The sequence below is a fragment of the Panthera onca genome, chromosome A2, assembly GCF_046562875.1.
Source record: "Panthera onca isolate mPanOnc1 chromosome A2, mPanOnc1 haplotype 2, whole genome shotgun sequence".
Lineage (NCBI taxonomy): Eukaryota > Metazoa > Chordata > Mammalia > Carnivora > Felidae > Panthera > Panthera onca.
Genome location: NC_138340.1, coordinates 26,844,292 through 26,866,080, shown reverse-complemented (window position 1 = coordinate 26,866,080; position 21,789 = coordinate 26,844,292). Strand labels below are relative to the sequence as shown.

General features: G+C 39.5%; 1 protein-coding gene across 26 annotated transcripts in view; it reads left to right on the top strand.

The window, feature by feature from the left end:
• Positions 1-21,789, top strand: part of CFAP20DC (CFAP20 domain containing) — a 239,585-nt gene that overhangs the window by 20,336 nt on the left and 197,460 nt on the right. Inside the window, exon 4 of one of the 26 annotated variants that reach the window (XM_060631452.3) lies at positions 2,852-3,026. The exons of the other annotated variants lie outside the window; for them this stretch is intronic. The gene's annotated coding sequence lies outside the window, so the exon portion shown is untranslated. The remainder of the gene's footprint in view (positions 1-2,851; positions 3,027-21,789) is intronic. 26 annotated transcript variants of the gene reach the window in all.

Sequence of the window (21,789 nt, the reverse complement as noted above, 5' to 3'; positions counted from 1 at the left end):
CTCATGGCTAATTCTGACTTCTATTTTTTTCTTTTTAAAATCATCAGTATTTAAATCTCATTATTTTAATTATGTCCAATTAAATGTGCTTGCATAATCAGTATATTTTGTTACATGCATTCGTAAAGAGAGCACTTTAAGATGTTTTGCATACTGACTTTCATAATATGTTAAATTTGCATGCTTTAAAATAGGTTTTGTGTAGAAGTTTTAGGTAACACGTGGTAGGTGTACAAATCAGATACTCTATTCTTTAATCTCTTAAATGTCTTTTGAGCAATCTTTTCTTTCTGGTTCTTAGTTCAGTTCATTTTACTTCTCTAAATTACCTTGGCAGTACTCTTTAGCTAACCTAGATATATGCTGAAAGCTAAAACACAATACTAGCAAAGGAAAAATTGCATGTATGGAAATATTTGGAAGTGTCCTTACTCTGTCAAATCATAATAAGAGGCCATGCATTTGTTAAAGCACTGTGCAGATAAATTATTGTCCCAAACACCATCAGGGCATAAGTCAGAGTCCTGTCCTGAGTCATCTTGCAGGTTTGGGAGTCACTGGCTTTGCCGTGTGTTAGCTTGAAGACCCTGGGCAAGTTGCTGAGTCCTCTGTGTGTCACAGCCTCATCTGTACAATGGGGATGATATTTATACCTATTTATGGAGTAATTATGAGGATTGAGTTGGATAATGTCAAACGGTAACTGCATAATTTACAATTTTTTATGTCTCTAAATAAGAGTGCAGGGATATTTAATTTTTAGATTGTCCTTCTAAAACATTTTGAGACAAGTTGGGCATGTCTGTTTTCCTGTGAAATCTTCATGGTACTCATCCCTGACGAGAGATGGAAAAGTAGCTTTTCTTTTATCGAAGTCTGCTTGACTAGTGACTCATGCCAGTTCTCTATCTGGAAGAAAGTGATCAGCATAAACATGAAGAGACGTGACTCCCACCCATTGAGTATGGGTGTTAGCAATTTATTTAGAAGACAACTGTAGGAACTCCCGGCTTCAGAGCATTGGTTTGAAGGGACTTACAGGTGACCGGGCCAAGCGTGGAATCACAGATAGAGAAGAAGGTTCATCTGTGAAGAAACAGGCCCTGGGAAAAACAAAGCATATAAATTTCCAGCACTTAAGGTATAAGATTTAGGCCTTTGCTATTTACCAGTGCCCGTGTTCTCCTTCACTAGCAGGGATGATTAAAGACTACTCATAGCAAATCACATATCTTCCAGATGCTCTTCCTTCTTTGATATGGCAGAGTTGGAAAGATCGATTTCTTCAATGTCATTGATACATAGCTTACTTTTTATTGTCAGGAGAAATAATTCATCTAGTTTGTTTCTCCTTCCCTATCACTGCATTTTATTTTTAGTCTGGCACTTAGTAATTTCAGTTATTCAAAATAAAATCATCTTAAACATCTACAAAATACAATATAATATGTATGTTATGGGACTTATATGGTCCCTATTATAAAACTTATAATAATAAAGGAATTTTTATTAATGGAGCATTCTAGAACTTCTTAATGTGGAAGCAAAATTCCTTGTTAGCAATTAAAATATGTCATGAAACTTTATGAAGTCATTTGGCTTTAAGTCGTCCAGTAATAAATACAAGGAGAAACCCTCAATGGGGAGGGCTGGTATCTCTAGAATTCCTGATTTTTGTAATTTTGCCCCCATAAATTGTAGAATTTCTTACCTGGATGCGCAAATACTTTGGCATCTTTATTTGGATTCACAGAAATAACTTTAATGGAATGAAATATGTATAATAAATCATGAATGTATCTTACAATAGCACTTACACATAAATCTATTATAGCGTTTATCACATAATGGTCTTATTATTTATGTATCTCTGCAACCAACTCCATACCCTAACTAGACCATGAGATTTTCAGGGGCTAGTGTATTTGGATCCCAATGGAGCTATCTTTGAACTTCAAATTTCTTTCTTTTTTTTTTTTTTAAGTTTATTTATTTTGAGATATACAGAATGCATGCATGGGGTGGGGGGGAGAGGTAGAGAGAGGGAGAGACAGAATTCCAGGCAGGCTCCGTGCTGTCAGCACAGAGCCTGATGTGGGGCTCAACTCACGAACTGTGAGATCATGACCCGAGCCAAGATCAAGAGTCAGATGCTTAACCAACTGAACCACCCAGGTACCCCTCTTTCTTTTTTTCTTTAAGTTTTATGTATTTATTCTCTACCCCCCATCTGGGGCTCGAGCTCATGAACCCGAGATCAAGAGTTGTATGCTTCCTCCGACTGAGCCAGCCAGGAGCCCTGAACTTTGAATTTCTAAGTCCTATTCTCTCTTTTTTTCAATCTTATGTACATGTTGGGTTGATAATGTTTATATGTTTTATACGAGCAGAGGATGCCATTTCTCCCTCAAAAGATTGAAATCCACTGATACGTGGTTCGACCTTCTCTTTAAAATTGAGTAGTACTGCATAGTTAAAGTAAGCTGACATTGCAAATTGCAACTACATTGAAGTCCTCTGTTGCTGGGAACTCTTAACATTTGCTTTTATTTTTTTAATGATCAACATTTGAACTTTAAGTTTTAACCTTTGGTCATAGGCAGCCTAGATCCATGACCATCAAATTTGCCACAGCCCAAGCTTCTTCATCCAAAGGCCCTACCGAGTTGGTGGTCACTGGGCACCCATGGTCTTTTTGGATCTGACCTGATGCCCCTCTCCCTCCATGACTCACTCCACTCCCTTCCCCTTGCCATAGACACCCTGGTTGCTGAACACCAAACACGCTCTTATGCCTTTGGCTTAAGTTTCCATCCAACCTAATCCTGTCTCTTCACCTTTGAAACCCTAGGTGAAGGCCAAACTCAAATATGTATTCTCCATGAATCCTCTCCGAGTTCTCTGGTTGCAGTCAGTCTCTCCATTCTCAGTGTTCCCATACTTGTGTATATGATTACTTTGAGGATAAGGACAACTTATTCATCACTGTGGTCACTCACAGCACTTAGAAGAATTCTGTGTGCATGGTGAGTCCTCAGTAATTCTAGTTTATATTGTATTATGCTGAAATGTGTTAATATACTGTCAAAGTGGTTCTTAGATTAGAAAAAGATAGAAAAAGAAATAAGAATTAGAGTGAGAAGGAGGTGAATGGGATTAAGAAAGTGTCCAGCTTTCCTCTTCTCAGCCCTTAATGCCTGGAAAACTACTAACTGAGCCTTAATTTAACCTTTTATTTGCCCTGCCAAGTATAAAGTACATTTCTTCTAGCTACACCTCTGCTGGCAGGATAGTAACTATTTTGAAGAATGAAGAGAGTCAGGAGAACTTACGTAAGGAGAAATAAGTACCCTTGAGTTTTCTCAAAATGGTTATGTGGGTAGGAGTATATGTAAGTAAATGTTCTCAAGGCTGGATTAAAGCTAAGGAGCATCACATTTGGCTTTTTGATAAAAATTCTGATTGTAAGCCCATAACAGAACTCCAAGAGAACTTTAATTAAAACCAAGTAGTCAGCACTTTTTTATTAGAACACATTAGTGATCTTACATTTTATATCTTTTTCATATTTTAAAAGCTATTATAATAAATTGAAACAATGACAATGATATGAAATCCTCAAGATGGTTGGAGGTTGGTTACATTTGTTAGCAGTAAATAGGTACAGCTGTTCTGTTTGCTATACATAGGTATTACCATCCGCTTTGTTCTGAGATTAAGTGCCATTGATTTACAACTTGGAAAATAAATTATTTAAAACATATGTGATTACTGCTATACCATAAACATAGTGATTTGTAATAAAATGTACACATTCACTATATTTTAGAAATTGATGTGTTAGCATAAACTTTTAAAACATTTTAGAAGTTCAGTTCTCTATTATTGTAGGGGATCTATAAATCATATCTAACCCCTATGTTTTACAGAAAAAACCCTGAGACTCAGAAAAGGGATGTGACATTTTTCAAGACACAAAGTTTCTTAGAGGCAAAGCCAACACTAAATCCAGAACTCCTGACTCTCTAGCATCTTTGCTTGACATCTTTGCTGCTTTTTAGTGCTTGCGTTGGAAAAAGGGAAAGATGTAGTATGATTTTATAATCATGGTTTTTGACACCTTGAGAGTGAAGTTACTTGCGCAAGTACTTTGGACTACCAGTTGTGGAAAGTTAATTCTGTTACCATAATCTGAATTTCTGTTCCTCCCCAATCCCTGTCCTCTAAAAACCACCAGAAATAATTAATTCTGTGTTGGGGTCAGGATTAGCAAAATTCAAAAAAAAAACAAAAAACCAAAAACCTACTTTTAAGGATTGTTTGGTTGTTAAGGACATTAATCAATTTAAATTATGTCTGGTAGAAGGATAAGTATTAGAACATGGAGAGCTTATAAGAACCCAAATGTACAACTTGATACAGGCCTCTTAGGAGGTGATGGTTGTCATTAATTTCTCTCTCTTTTCCTCTCTCTTTCTCTCTCATTTCTTATCCTGTGAGTCTTCTCTGTTCTGTTTCATCTCACAGACCACCTTCCTCTGTTTGTCATTGTGAATGTGGGCAAATATGGCTACCAGTAAGTCCCTCTGTGACCCTACAACTCCAATACCCATCACTGTCTGACCAGATTCAGTAGGTGTATCTTACAATGCATAGATCTGAAAGAATAATCAGAATCAGTTATTGGCCAATCATTGGCCTTAAGCCAGCCGTCTTTGGTTGCAGCTTCAGAAAACAGATACCCTGAGAAGAGGGTATGGGGAGGGCAGGCAGATGGGCTGATAGACCCACTTGTACTCCCTTCTGAGTGTAAACATTTTTCAGTTACCTCAGAACCTCTTTCTTTCTCAGTTAGCTGCCCATGAGCTCTACAGATTCCTGAGCCCCTCTAGTGGGTGGTATTTAGGGGTACATAGTAGCCAGAATTTTTTATTGGAGTGAGATCTACTTTTTTTAAAAAATACGTTTATTTTTTGAGAGAAAGAGAGCAAGCTGGGGAGGGGCAGAGAGAGAAGGAGAGAGAAATCCCAAGCAGGCTCCACTGATGTGAGCGCAGACCCCACACAAGGCTCAAACTCATGAACTGTGAGATCATGACCTGAGCCAAAACCAAGAGTCAGGCGCTTAACTGACTGAGCAACCCAGTTGCCACTTAGAGTGAGATCTACTTTGATGTTATTCCTGTCCTATGTCATGTACTTCATGTATGTGGAATCCTGTATAAAATGTCTTAGTTAATCAGGGTAGGCTCTGCTTTGTGCACTCACTCAAGGACTAAGCACCATTTTTTTTTAGTGCTTCTTTAGCTGATTAAGCACTGAGTAGATTGGTTAGGTTTGTTGAACATCTACATTATGTTAAGCTCATTTCATACTGTATTTGCCAAGTTTGCTAAGGTGCCTTACAACAGGTTTTTTATATATATTTCTGTCTCACATGACCTGAGAGCTTCAGGTGAGCTGTAGCCATGCTTTAGCTCTAGGTCAACTACATATCTAGGCTGTGTCTTCTCATTCTAGAACCTGCACTGAACAAACAGCCCCTGTGTGGGACATGCTCTTCATGAGGCAAGGGCAGAAGAGCAAGAGTCTGAGCAAAACCACACCAATGAATTTAAAGCTTCTCAGATATGTGTGGGACATGTTACTTATATTTATATCCATTGGCCGACTCAAGTCATACAGCCAAGCTTAAAGTCAGTGGGTTGGGGATATATAAACATCTTACATAAAAGTGATAGTAAGTAATTGTGAACACTGATAATATACACAAACACATATGTGTATTGTCCCATCCAGTTATCATAACACTCTTAAATACGGATATCCTCACCATTGTACAATGTACTAATTTAACAATTATCTATTTAGCACCTACTGTGTCCTAGACACTATGCTTTTCAGTTAATAAAGGTCAACGGGAGACTATCACTATACCATCCTTTATATTTTAACAATATGGATTTATTTTATTTAAAATGTTGTGACTTTTGTATGTACTCCTATTTGTTGTGAAACTGTGTTTTTTTTTTTTACACTTTTTGGTCACAGGACCCCTTTACACACTTAAAAATTATTGAAGACTCCAAAGAGTTTTCATTTATGTGGGTTATATTTGTCAGTATTTAGTGTATTAGAAATTAAAAGTAAATTTGAAAGATGTATATTATTTAGAAATAATAACCCTATTACATGTTAGCATAAGTAACTCTGAATAACCAGCATAGAATATCTATATTTTCTAAAGCAAACAAGAAAAGGAGCACAGAGTGGCATTATTTTACACTTCGGTAAATCTTTTTAATGTCTGGCTAACTAGAAGACAGGTGTATTCTCATACCTGATTCTGTATTCAGTCTCTTATGGGATAATATGTCATTTCACCTCTGGCAAACTCCATTGTGTACTCATAAGAGAATGAAAAGGACAAAGAATGTCTTAGTATTGTTCCAAAAATAGTTTTGACATCACAGAGCCCCTGAAAGGGTCTTGGAGACTGGGATCCCCAAACTGCTCTTTGAGAACCAAGAGTCCCTTAAACACACTTTGAGAACTGCTCTTCTAAAGTATATTCTGAAAGCAAGCACATGATATTCTCAGTGCATTTTCCTGGAGCATTGCCTTCCTATTAATCTATTTTATAACTCAAGTGACTTTATTAGTCAGGTAGGCTAACTGCTATAACAGATAACCCACTAATCTCAGTAATGTAACACATTAAAGTTTGTTTTCTGTTCTTGCTGTAATTCAGTTCAGGCCAGGTAGGGGCTCTGATCACACACAATCATTGAGGGACCTACACTCCTTCCATCTTCCATCTAGGACCTTGGAGTCCTCTACTGGATCTTCTGTATCTGGATAGCAGGTACAGAAGAGAGAGTTTAGAGAATCACATGGGGAGATATTTGAGGTCACATTCCTCTGGCCAGAACTCCTCTACCACCCATAACAGCATTGGAAGCTGGGAAGTAGGGTCTGGCTCTGTGCCCAGAAGAAAAGGAAACAACAGGTTTTGGCCAAGACATACCATCCTTTACCAGCTGAGTTTCTAATAAATAAGTTAAAAGAAAATTATGATTTACTGTCAGCTCTTTTGACCTTATGAAACTTAAGTGATACACAGTGCAAAGCAATAGTACCTCATGCTTTGAGAAAAATTGTAGGGACATGCAGTCGAAAATAATTTTTAATTATTTTGGGGCGCCTGGGTGGTTCATTCAGTTGAGCGACTGACTTCGGCTCAGGTCATGATCTCGTGGTTTGTGAGTTCGAGGCCCACGTCGGGCTCTGCGCTGATAGCCCATTTTGGATTCTCTTGTCTCCCTCTCTCTCTACCCCTCCCCCGCTCACAGTCTGTCTCTCTTTCCTTCAAAAATAAATAAACATTTAAAAAAACCCTTTAAAATAATTTTTAAATATTTTAAACTTTTATTTTGAAATAATTAATTGCAAACATGGTACAAAGAACTACTTTTATCCAAATTCACCAATTAACATTTTACCGCATTTGCTTTTACTTTCACTGTGTATACGCACGTGTGTGTGTGTGTGTGTGTGTGTGTGTACATACACATTTTCCCTAAACTACCTGGGAGTGAATTGCAGACCTTCTACTCCTTTACTAAATACTTGAGTGTGTACCTACTAATAACAAAGACATTCACTTACACAACCACAGTATAATTTTCAAAATCAGGGTATTCAGCATTGATGCAGTATTATTACTCATGGTATAGACCTATTGTCCTTTGTAGCAATTATGTTTTTAGTCTAGGATTATACATTTCATTTAGTTTTCTTTGTCTTCAGTCTCCATCAATTTGAAATGGTTCCTCAGCTCTTCTGTGTCTTTCACATCAATGACTTTTCTGAAAAGTTCAGGCTAGTTATTTTGTAGAATGCCCTTTCATCATGTTTTTCTGATGTTTTCCTTATTAGATTCAAGTTCTACATTTTTGACTTTAGAAATACTATGAAAGAGGTGTTGTATCCTTCTCAGTGCATTTTACCAAGAGGCATATGATGTTGGTTCATTCCATTTTAGGTGGTGGTAACTTTGATCCCTTGGTTAAAGTGATGTCTTCGAGGTTTCCTCATGGTTAAATTACGACTTTTCTCTTTAAATTATTAAGTCATTTATGGGGATATGCCATGATAGTGTGTAAATATCTTGGTCCTCATCAAGGTTTCCTTTACTAGTTTAGCATGATGATTCTTGCCTGTATCAGTTATTATTTATAATGGTTACAAAATGAAGTGAATTTTTAAGTTATTTTCCAGTTACACATATAAGAAACAAGTGTGGTAGACACTTGTTGGCTCTCTGCCTAGCATACTTTGCCACATTTTTCTCTTCCTAAAATTTTCTGTGTTTTGTTTGGATATCTCCTCCTGCCTAATGGCAGTCTTTGTATTTCTAGTAAAAGTGATGACAACATAGCCAGCCCCTGGTGTGGACTTTGATTGATAGGTCAGTTAGTACATTCCATCCACTTAGCCACATTTATTCTTTTAGGAGTGGGAGTCTGACCTACTCTAGCCCAATCAGAGTGAACTTTAGGTCTCTTGTTTAGGTTGCTGGACTGGAGCATCATTTGCATCTGGCAACTGTCATGTGACCATGAGGATAAAGCTGACTCAGGTGGCAGAGGAGAGAAAGAGAAAGAAATTGGGTCATTGATGACTGTTTTGAGCTGTTAAGTCAGTCACCCCTGAAGCCTGTCCTACTTCTGTGGTTTCCAATTATGTGAGCTAATAAATTTCATTTATTAAGTGAGCTAGCTTGAATTGGGTTTTCTGTTAACTTTTGACATAGAGTCCTAACTGATATTCTCAGTAACAAATAGAAATAACTGTTTTACCTGATATTTTAAAGATGGTAAGGAGGATGTGTGCATAAAACTTTTCCAGCACAAAAAGAAATGGGCATAAGGGTTTGTTTGTTTGTTCCCTCACCAGCGTTGTGGTAGCACCCTGGCAGAGGCTACTAACAAAGGTGAAAATACCAGAATCAGCAAGGTATGTCCAATGTGTCAAAGGGTCATGAGCTCCATAGTTTCAGAGAGAGGCTAGATTCGTTTGACTTATTTCGGTTAACCAAACCAGCTTCAGTGAATTAAAGCACAGTAGGGGCATCAAACGCAGGCATGTTGGAATGTCACAGAAGCCCAAGGATACTGATGCAGCTGGGTGTGGAAGCCAGCATTAGAAAGCCTTAAGCACTCCCTCTCACTCCTCTGGCTCAGCTGTTCTGTGTTTCTGCTTCATTTCCAGTCCTACCAGGCAATTTCAAAATACCTAGAGAGTGAATATGATTGTGTTAGTTGGGGTCAGGCATTCACTTCTGTTCAGTTCAGTTGTGCTCATTGGTATAAAAATGATTTCAGAAGACCTAGCCCTGAGGGTATGGAGATTTCAGGGAGGGAGTCAGAGACTCCAGAGTTGGCTACTAGAGAAACATTTATAAATGCCACAGCCAGTTGAAGTCATAATTGTAAGCAGGAATAATTGATCTGTGATGCCTTTCTTCCCTCTCAGGACTTCTGCCCCTCATTATTAGCCTGTATTTCTCTCACTTGAATTCTTCCTAAGATGCTCGTTAATAAGATCTTAAGGTGTGGGTTGTAATCATTTCCAGGATATGTTTTATTTTACTAAGTTCATGTTTTACACCAGCAGCATCAGCAGCCTGGGAATTTGGACTGCAAATTCTTAGGCTCCACTCCTGAAGTACTGAGGGAGAAACCAGCAATCCGTGTTTTAACAAGTCCCTCTAGGTGATGCTTGATGCCCTTGATGTCTGAAAACCACCACCGTGGGGAATTCTGGAAACCCATGAGGTGGCCGGAACCCAGGCTCTGTCGTCTTGCCAGCATCTGTTCCCTGGTTCTGCTTGACTATCAGAAATATAGCCAAATTTTCCTCACCCATTGGCTCAAAAGAGAACCCTAAGCTCTGGCCACTAAAGAGGAAAAGAGACTTGAGCTGCAGAAAGGTTCTGTCTTCAGCTCTAGAGTCTGTCTCTTCAGTTTAGACCCAAGGGCCCACCCATGCATCTAGCATTTCTGGACCTTTTTCTGCCTGTGTGTGCAGAAGTCTGAAAGCCCCTGTTCTTTCTCCACATCCCTGCTCTTTCTATGACTCCCTCCCTTCTCCTCTTTCTTCTTTTCTCTCTTACCCTCATTTTATTTCTTCTTTCTCTTCTAAATCCTTCTTTCTCCTTGCCTTGTCTTTCTTTCCTTTGCCTTCTCTTTCCTCTCCACCTTTTTTATTCTTGCCCTTTGCCTTCTACTTTTTCCTTTTTCATTGTTTTTCTCATTTTCTTTTTCCTTCTTCCTTCTCCTTCTCATTTCTTGTAATTCTCCCCATTTTATTACTCTTTCTCCTCTGACTTCTGCTTGGAGGGGTAAACTCGCTCAAGAAGAGAATAGATGAATGCCTGCGGGCCACAGAAAGTGGCAGATGCCATTGCTGTTGTCCTTCTTGCGACCTCCAGACATCCTTAGACACCCAGGGTAACTTCAGGATTATCCGGGGTCTGGGACTGCCCCCTCCTGCACCTGTTCAGCAGGATCCAAGCTTTTCAGCTCTGGGTCCCCTCAGCCTCCTAGCCCACGCCCGACCCGGACCTGAGGAGCAACTTACACTGCTATGTGCTGGCACATGTGTACCAATGAGCTCTGCAGAGGGAGTAGGGTATTGAGGAGCCCTGATATTGAACATTTGCTAATTTCTGTGGGGTAAACGTTCCCACTGGCTGCTTTCAAGATGCCAACGTGACATCACTGAATGAGGAGCTGGAAAGAGATGCTCCCAAGGGACTCCCACAAACCAGTGAAACCAGTTGTAGCATGCTCTGAGGAGGGTCTTACTAGCCATGGCCTGCACACAGCACTACCACTTTCCCCCATTAATGCACATTAACGGATGGGTTGCTCTAATTTGAGACCTCAGATGTCTGCTCACTCCTTATTTAACAGACTCATGTTTTAGAATGGCCACTGGAATAATTAAAAACAGCAGTATATAGTAATGGCCACAACACCACATTTTAGTTCAATTCAATAACATTCAACTCAAATACTGCCCCCCAAATTGCAGCCTTGAATTTCAATGATTTGTAAACCCTTTTACTTATGAGTCTGAGCTCAGTCAAAATATTACTATAAATTGACAACACTTTTGGATTATAGATATAATAAAGTCTCAGTTAATATTCAGTTAAAACATAAGCTATCGTTCTGTCACCCTGTCTTTTTTATTTGCATTCTACAGCATCTCTGGTGGATTTTTATTATTTTTAAGTAGCTTCACATTATGTTTTATGATACATTTCTTCCTGCAACAGTTTTGCATACAGATGGAAATGTTGGGAATCTAGTTTAAGGCTGATCTTATTTATTTATTTATTTATTTATTTATTTATTTATTTATTTTATTCTGTTATGTGATTGATCTGGTCAGTGAACAAGAAATTCTTCGAGGCCATCCATCACTCCAGGCAGCAGCTGAGCTAAACCTTCTAACTCACTGCTTCCAGTCAGTCATGCAAGATTCGGGTTATAAATATTGAATGTGCAAACAACTGTTTAAATTAGCTGTCCTATCTATTTTATGCAATTTCAGTAGAAAAGCAAGCTGATATATTGTTTAGTGGCAAGAGGTAGAAAGACAGTGAATTCAGTGTTATCCTTCCATACGTCATTGAACTCATCCTGTTGGCAAATATTTAAAATAGATCAAATTAATTCCTGTTCCCTTAAGTTAAATTAGAAAAAAGGCAACTGAGCATGTAATTTATGTGGCTTTTTTGGTTTTTTATATTCAAACAGTAGCAAGACTGTTAATAATTGTAAATGTAGCCATCTGCCATAAATATAGTAGCCAGTTGTTAAAAGCTTAGTTCTGTGAATTTTGTTACCTCTTTGCAATAACAAAAATAGCTTAATATTTGGAAAATATTTGGGCAGGAAGGAAAGTAGCAGCTGGCTTATCCTAGCCTTCCTGGTAAGCATCTAGAATATTGAACATGTGCAGGTGTTTGTTTTTCTGCTACTTGGATGTGTAACAAGTGGGCATACTTTCACCAGTATTGGTGTACACAAAAGATAAAATTGCCAGTCATCTGTAGTGACTTCAACAAGCCCTTCGTATGTAATGAATTTAGGTAAACTTCAAAAATTGCTGTCTCTGTTTTAAGTTTATTCTTCAAATCAAAGTATTCTGGGAACATCCTTTCAAGTAGCCTACATTAATAGCAAACATGAACTGCTTACAAAAGAGAAAATTATATGCCTCCCTCATAGGCATGCAGGGCGTTGGACATGGGTCTCTTGACAGTTGGATTGCAAACTATTGCAACCTAACGGAAAAGCTGGGTGAAGTTTTATGTTATGTTCTGTGGCAAACACTGCTCACTGCTTACCCAAATCCATTTTTCTCTTCTTCCTTTAGCAGAAATTTTAGCAGAAATTTTGGTCGGGATGGCAGTGAACCCAGCTAAGCAGACGCACCTTCCAACACTCCCATGTAGCTAGAGATGACCACATGACCTACTTCAGGCCAATGAAATACAAGTTGAATTTCGCTTGGCAGTAGTCCCAGGAAAGCTTTTTATTTTTATTTATTTATTTATTTTTATTTTTTTTTTATATGAAATTTATTGTCAAATTGGTTTCCATACAACACCCAGTGCTCATCCCAACAGATGCCCCCCTCAATACTCCTCATCCAACCTGAACTCCCTCACACCCCCCATAAACCCTCAGTTCTCAGTTTTTTTTTTTTAATTTTTTTTTTTTAACGTTTATTTATTTTTGGAACAGAGAGAGACAGAGCATGAACGGGGGAGGGGCAGAGAGAGAGGGAGACACAGAATCGGAAACAGGCTCCAGGCTCTGAGCCATCAGCCCAGAGCCCGACGCGGGGCTCGAACTCACGGACCGCGAGATCGTGACCTGAGCTGAAGTCGGACGCTTAACCGACTGAGCCACCCAGGCGCCCCTGTTCTCAGTTTTTAAGAGTCTCTTATGTTTTGGCTCCCTCCCTCTCTAACCTTTTTTTTTTTCCTTCCCCTCCCCCATGGTCTTCTGTTAAGATTCTCAGGATCCACATAGGAGTGAAAACATACGGTATCTGTCTTTCTCTGTATGACTTATTTCACTTAGCATAACTGCACTAACTTGTTCCTTTAGCCCTGTGTCCTCTGGCACTTTGCTCTTGCCTTGTTTTCTGCTCCAAGTGTGAATACAATGCATGGAAGTCAACAGCCTTCTTGAGAGTATGAATGCAAAAGCTGTGTGTGAGGATGGCACAGGGGAAAGTGCAGAAAAAAGCTGGGTCCCTGATGGCATTATTGAGCCACTACCCTGTCCTGAACTGCCAGTCGTTAGATTTGAGTGAATAAATAAACCTCATTTTTGGTTAAGCCACTGTTTTTCTGCAGTATCTGTAGCCTAACACATCCCTAAGTGATATACTTCTCTTTCTGAATTAACTAACTCTTCCTGAAATGATACTTGTGTCTTTTAAAACATAGTCTACTTTGAAATTTTAAAACTAAGCTTTAACTTATGTCCCTGTATGAAAACAAATTGAACCAGGATTGCCCTACTAATAAATTTCATGATTGATAAATGTAAAAATGGTATTGTGTAATCATTTTAGTAATAAAGATCACAATTTCAGCATAAAGCTCAGGGAATTTTCTTAATGTCATCTCTCAAATCTTATTTTGTTTCATCTTTGATCAATTCCTATCATCTTTTCTTACCCTTCAAGTGCTCATAGGCAGAGGCTAATTTATAAACAATAATAATGTAGTGTCACAAGTCCTAGAAATATTTGTCACAAATGTAAATCTGATTTTATTATTTCCCTGCTTAAAAGCTCTCCGTAGTCTTTGTTGTGCTACTAAAGGCTTTTCCATTCTGGCTCCAACTGTCTTGCCCAATCACATCTCCTTCCTCCCAACATATTCCCTCATCCCTGTGCTGTTTAAAACCACTGGACTGCTGGTGGGCTCCCGAAACTATACCATACTTACCATTCTTTCACATCCTTCCTTATCCTTCCTCTTGGGTGCCCTGTCTCTTGTCTCCATCTGTGAAATCCCACTCATCCTAAAAAACTTGACTTCAAACATCTTTCGCTTTGAAGCTTTCCGGACTCTTCTCCTTTCATCTCCCATGCCTTCTATACCATTCTTTTTATGCTTATATTATTGCATTTATTAGTTTGGTTTACGTTTACTTAAGGTCTGTCTTTCCCAGGAGACTGTATGTAAGTTCCAGGAAGAGACTATACGTTGTTTTGCCGCTTCAGTATCTAAGTCAGGATCTGGAATGGAGTAAATCCTAAGAATTTTTTTATGTCTTTAGAACAAAAAAATTAAAAAAAAAAGACTTTCTGCACCTCTCTTTGGGTGCTAGGATTATGTACCTGTTTGTTAATGTATCTCTGTGAAGGAAATGCTGCCAGTATTAGAGTATTCATCAGTTTTGTAACAAATAATCATCTGTCTGAGTCATCTGTGCATCTGCTTTTATTGAACGATGACTTTCTTGCTTCTCTGTGTGTTTTTAATTTTTGAATTACATACCACACATTGCATGCAAAGCACAGTAAATTCTGAAGTAAATAACATTCATCTCCAAAAAGAACATACCCTTTCCTCTTAGGCCAGTGGAGGAGGCAAGGGCTGAGTCAGTCCATGGTCGGGCTGGGGCAGGGCTTTAAAGCTTGAAAGCTTCTGTGTGATTCAGTTTGTTACTAATCTTTTGAGAGCAAGATTAGATCTTTTCCCTTCAACAGAGCTTGAGCTCTGACCACTGGCAAGATTTAAGAGATTTATAGACACATGGCTTTCCAAGTTGTAAGAGATCTCCCTCTCCTTTATAGCCTAGATGCCAAGTCTTTGGGTCCCTAGAGAGTGCTCTTTGTTTTCAGTCCTGCCCCTGGCTTTCTGTGCCTTGGAAGATGTCCCCCAGCCCCCCCGCTACCTGACCCAAGCCTACTGAGGAAGGCTACCTTGTACACTCTGTGAAGGCCAAGAATTCCTTGCAAAGTTCTCCCTCAGCTCTCCTGGTCACCCCTAGCTTCCAGGAGCTGAAATCCCAGAGCGTGTTAGATGAATTTCCCTTCACTCACTAGTTCCACCCTCTACATTTACTATACTGCCCCCAGCCCTTGGTGAAGACCTATGGGAAAATGTTGGCAGACAGTCAGAGTCTTGCTTTGTAGGGGGGTGGGGGATGCATATCAGCATTCTGATCCATCACTGCCTACATGTACCTGGTACAAGCTTATCCCCATCCACAGCCAATTCTTCATCTTCCTTTTTCCCAGCTCCAAATAAGAATGGCCACTGGCCGTTGGTTTTAAATACTTTTCATTGACGAATAACACTGTATCTTGTGTATCATTTCCTTTCCTCTACATCCCCAGATTATCAAAAGGTATATTCTTATTGTAGTCATTACATGTGGAAGGAAATAGTTTCAGCTTTATAAGGAAAACAAGAGGTTCTTTTCACTGAAAGCCACATTTGTTTTAACTATTTCAGGATGCCTAGGGTATTTTGCAAATAAGGTTTACTAGTTCATATTGTCTTTTAAGCTTCATCAAATCTAGAAATGAGAATAATCAATTAAATTTGATTAGTTTACAAATAGTGTAGTCTCTGTTGACCACAAGAAAATTAAGCATCAAATGACAAAAGGGTGCCTGGGTGGCTCAGTCAGTTGAGCGTCCAACTTCAGTTCAAGCCCCACGTTGGGCTCTGTGCTGACAACTCAGAGCCTGGAGCCTGCTTTGGATTCTGTGTCTCCCTCTCTCTCTGTCTCTCCTCTCTGTCTCTCTCTCTCTCTCTCTCTCTCTCTCTCTTTCTGAAAAATAAACGTTAAAAAAAAGAATCAGATTATGAAAACATTCATTTACATTAATATGTTGAAAGTTTTATGACAATAAGAGCTAATGATAGGTCTATGACAGTTACTGCCTGCGTGGGGACAGAGTGCAGGCACATAAACATGATGTTACCAGCATTTTATATCATATGAGTCCATCTATACTGGGTAAAGTGATATAAAATGACTGAACACAAATACTAAATTTAATTTATATAAAAATGACATAAGAGCAAAATTTTAAAATTATATGAGAGCAAACTTCATACATAGTACATGTTAAGTATGTTACAGTCTCCCAATAGAGTGTGGTGTTTACCACACAACACAGTGATGTATAAGATGACTTCTCATCAGTTAGCTTTTTTTGCATAACAAACCACTCCAAGATTCAGTGGCTGAAAAGTATTACGTATTATTTCTCATGCATCTAGGGGGTGGGTTGGAGTTGACTGATGTTGGCTGGGCTTGTCTGGGTAGCTACCCCACAGGGGCAGTTGACCTAGACACACCCCTCCTGTGCTATAGCTCAAGGACCCTATCCTTCAGCTGAAGGGGACAGACAGAGTTAGGGGAGTTGGCCAGGTGCCATATGGCCAGGTGCCACACATTTAAGCAAAACAAAGAGCACACACTGAGTCTGAAACAAGGAAAGGTATTCCTGCGCAAGGTTATACATCCAGCACAGGCTGTGAGGACTTTCTTTATTTCTTGATAAGAAAGTATTCCAGGCTAAAGGCCCATTCTTGCACAGCTGACAGGGGGTTGAAAGACTACATATGAGTCTGCCTTTTCCAACAGATGTTTTCACAAAAAAATATCAGTCCAGTGGGTCTGTTAAGAGAACTTCCCCTGTATTTAGTTTAAGCAAAAACCAATTTTGAAAAAGCCATTAGTAATTGGGGGCAATGCAAGTGAAGTCAAAATATCTTCATCCTATTGTATATTTGAAGTACAGGATCCTCTGCTTTCTTCCTTCAAGTTAGTTTCACACCTGTCCTGTAATGTTCCACAGTGGCAAAATTAGGATTGACCAGTTTTTACCATCATCAGGCATAGTCTGCGACTTAGATATATTGACTGCTCCATTTTCATATCATGTCTGGAAAATAGAAACAGATGTTTTCAGACTTGTCCCATCAAAATGAGGTTTCATCTGTCTGTGTCTAGACTTATTACCATTGCCAACACTGTGTCTCTGATATTTTTAATGTGGATCTTTTATGGAGATACATATGTGTTGCTTTGGCATATATGTGACTTTTGGTTTAGAAAGGTAAAGAATAGTACTATAAATATAGTACTGTGAAAGCAGCCAATGGCTCACTATTCTGAAATGCATCTAGCTTTCCAAGTATTAACTCTGTGTCTGAATGCCTTGAATAGATTAGGTTACATAACACCTGTAAGTTCCACATAAACACCAACAAGTTTCTGGCTAATAGGTCTGGGCAGCAAGTCTTCATTCCCTTCTCTCCTATTCGGAATTTCCATAGAACTGTAACATCTGCTTGCCCTACACCCACTCATTCTAGCTGTTGTCTTGAAAAACAGAGAGAAATAAGAAACTAGGTTATTATAATGCATAAAATGAGTATCTTGCTTCAGATGACCAAGAATCTTATATATAGCATTTCATAATTCCTAAAACCTTTCCATTTTTTTCCACCTCCCTTCTGTAGTGCATTTTTAGCATGGATAGTCACTGCATTTCCCACCCCCTCCAAACTCTTGAAATGCTTACAAAAGAGGTCTTTTGATTCATCATATAACCACAGGAAAAGAACACAGAATTTTCAGTCAGGAATCCTGGATATCTTACAGCTTTGCCATTAACCAAGACCTTGGGCAAGTGATTTAATTTTCTAGGAGCTCCGGCTTTTTTATATGGAAAAGGAGAAAATGCCTACTTAATATGTGAGGATTAAGTTTGATGATAAAAAGAAAGTGCTTTTTAAGCTGTACAAATGTTAGTTCCTATTAAAAGAAGATTCCTAGTACTCTCCTTTTCATATAAACTTTAAGTATCAGCCACTTGGCTAAGGGAGAAAGATGAAGAAAAAAAGAACCAATCCCAATTGATAAGCCCAAGGACATTGATCTGGCATCCCTCACTACACCTAGAGACCATCCCAAGTATATCAGACTTATGGTTGAGAGTAGGAATAATAGAATGTAAAATTCAGCAGTACTCTCTATGGTGTTAATTTGTCAGTAGCTTGTATTGTTTTTCTTTCCCCTTAAGGTGTCCAGGATACACTTCAGTATTTCTTATAATCAAAACTATAGCATCATCAATGATAGTTCTTAATACATAAATTAAGTAGATTTTTTTTCAATTTTTGAATAAGATTTTAATTAACCATATATAGTGCCTAGCACATTTTAGTTGCTCAACAAAATTTGTTGAGTGAATGATTTCCCATTTAAAAATACTTACACTAGCTTTTCTCCCATAACACCATTTACTCATGGATATAAAATACATTGTTAAGAAACATTCATTTTTCCCAATGATTTTAGAAATTGGAGGTGTGACCCCTGGGTTTGGACCACATATCCCTTAGGAAGGGAGCTAATGTTTATTTAGCACATAAGTATGACAGGTACTCCTGGTAGCATCATCTCAAATACTCTGGAATAAAAGGCCATTACAAGTTGCCTTTTGTAGATGATGGAACTGAGGTTCTAAGACTATCTTTCCCAAGGCGTCTCAGCAGGCTAAGAAGTGGGACCCCAACTCAGTTATTTCAAGCTCTCACAGTCCATATACTTTTAATTGCATTGTTCTGTCTCCTAGGCAATAGTTAAGATAGTGGCCAATCACATGGCATTTCAGTATCCTGTGGGTGTTTTAAAATGCCAAAAGTTATAGCCTTGTTTAGTAGTTCACCTTTCTATTTAGAGAGTTCTCGGTTTTAGAATCCTGTCTTTAGCACAGGTCACCTTTCTGTCCTTTCCCTCCAGCTACACTCTTTGGCAGCGGGCTTGGGGAGCCTCTAACTCCTATGAGATCAGATAGTAACCTCAGGAGCTCCCCCTTCCTCCCTAAGACCACCCTGCATTGGAGGTGGTGCCTGGCTGGTTCTCTGCTTTTGAGAGATTTGAGGAAGACTTTCTTCTTCAAAGGCCAAACCCACAATCATCAGGGTTACTACCCCCTTTGTTTTCTTGCATTGTGTCTTCTTGTTGATCCACACTGTCACAGAGAGGCAGTATACAAGGCTCTGTTTTTACTGTGCTACCAAAGAGACTTCAGATATAAAGTGTCGAGATAAGTGTAACTTACCGTGCTGTGTTAGTTATTTTAACATTGATTTAGATTCTAGGTCTTCTCCTTCCTTTTCTTGTGTTTCCATTCAGCAAGCTTCAGGCCTTTGAATTGACTATTTTGGGGCACCTGGGTGGCACGGTCAGTTAAGCGACCGACTCTTGATACCGGCCCAGGTCATGATCTCACGGTTCAAGGGGTCAGGCCCTGTGTCCATTTGCTGTTAGAACAGAGCCTGCTTAGGATTCTCTGTCTCCCTCTCCCTCTGCCCCTCCCCTGCTCTCTCTCTCATGTGTGCATGCTCTTTCTCCCCTGTCTCTCAAAATAAATAAATAAACATTTTTTAAAAATGACTCTTTCTCTTATTTGATTCCAATCTGCATCCTAGTTTCAGTAACAGTTAATTGTTTAAGCCTTTTAGAATTAATAGATGAATTCTTCCCTTTCATCCTCTAATTTAAGTCCAGATTTCTCCGTTTTTCCCCATCAGGTTCACATCATCCAGTTTACCTCTCTCCATGGGTGACATCCTTTCCTGGCTGAGTATCTCCTCAGTGCCCTCAGTTTTAGTTCAAAACATGGTATTTTCCGTATGTTATTCACCTAAGCCCCACCCCAGATGGTGTCCCACGAGCTCTGTTCCAGAAGCTCCCCAAATGGGCCTTCCTTTTTGTAGGGACACAGCATTCTGCTCTGTTCTTCAGAGCACGCCCTCCAGTTTGCCATCTGTTCTTGTGTCTCCATTTCTGTTGGTCTGCACCTCCCCCACACACCTCTCACATCTTCCTGGACTCTCCCTGAGTCCTGGCTGTCTCGTGAACTGACAGGCCCTGATATGTTTCCAGTTTCCTCCATCAGCATTCTCAGATCTGTCAGGTATCACGGTCCCTCCCTGTCTACCTTGATAATGATTTATTTCTAGATCTTACCATCAGGTCATTGTTTCCTCTCCTGCAAAAATTAACACCAGCATCGGTGTCTTTACCATTATCATGGCTCTGTTTCTCTGACTCCCAATTAGGCTGCTAAAAATCTTGATTGGCATTTCAAAGCTGAAACATTTCTTCTTCTCCTCATGCCTTTATCTACACCCCGTAGCTTTGTCTACACCCCCTTCCCGGTCATTGCAGGGAACTCCTGCAAATGGACAACAGTGCGGCAATAAGTAGCATACAGTGAAAAAGGGCGAAGAAGGAAAATTCAGACGTGGTAGTTCTATATTAAATTTCAGAGGTGTAATTTAAATTAAATTACAGTTCTATAAATTAAATTACAGAGACTGGATTTTCTGGTGTTGCAAATAATAAATACCATTAGGTACAAAACCCAGAGCTCTGATGAGACCTGTTAAAACCTCTTCTGAGTTAGCTCTAGTGACTGGCCACAGCGTGGTCCTTTCCTGGGAACAATCCAGTGAGAAAAATCAGAGGGCCAAGGGTCTGTAGAAATATGCAAGGTCTATACCTTCCAGGCTTGGGTACCATCATTATGCAATTCCCCCAGACTTGGTACTTTAGAATCCATCTGTCATTTCCTCCCTCTTCCTGTTTAAGAACTGTAAGTGGAAATGTGACTCTTGTACCTCCAAATAGTCACTAACCATCTTCTGTCTGGTCCCCTCTGTTGATACTGTTGATGCTCCCACCTTATTCTAGGTCCCTGTCTCAAGCCTGGAGTAGCCTCCTTACTCAGTCTCTCGTTCATGTTTTTTAAGACTGTTCGGCTGCCTATTAGTCTGTGGCTTTTTCTCTGGTCCCCCAAACTTCAATGGTTCTAATTTTCCACCACATAAAGCATACATTCCGTTGATCTTATTCACCTCTTCCAAATTCTGTGTTCACACTGGCGTCCACTCTTCTTCTACATACAGATCTTGCTTCTCTCCATGAGACACACACCAGCACTTCTGGTCTGCTTTGTGCTCCACCTTTAGCCATCAGTAAGCTCTCCCTCCCACGCCTGGCTGTTAACAAACCTCCCCTGGTGTCTGAGTCCTCATCAGTGATGGTGATGGTAACCAGATCAGAGGCAGTGAGTGGTGGTTTAGAATTGGACTGCGCACCTGCTGTGTGAGTTTGTGTGAATTAACCACTTTGTGCCTCAATTTTATCAGCTGCAAATGAGGATATTAAAAGTACTGAATGATCCCCAATTCTCCATGGCCTGTGACAACACACATTCATTTCTTGCTCAGTGCACATGTAGGCTACAGGTGTGCTGCAGCTCTACTCTACCTGTCTTTTTCATTCCAGGATGCAGGCTGTCATGCCGCCATCAAGTTCAGTATTGTGATGGAGCCTCTGGGTGCCTCTTAAAACTGCTGCTAGATGGGTCACATCTGTGATAGCCATTGGCAAAGGCTATCACACGGCTGACCCTAGAGTCATCGGGGTAGGGATGTATTTTTTCACAGTGAACAGAGTAGGGGATATGTGTCCATAATAATGCAGTGCACCATGCTGCCTCATAGGTCTATTGTGGAGTATGAATAAGTAAATGGGTGTTAGAGCTTAGAAGGGTGCCTGACATACAATAAGGACTTATTAAATGTCATTGTTTTTTTGTTAATTCTTGTGCCAGGTTTCTACTCTAAGCATCTTACATATATCTTTTT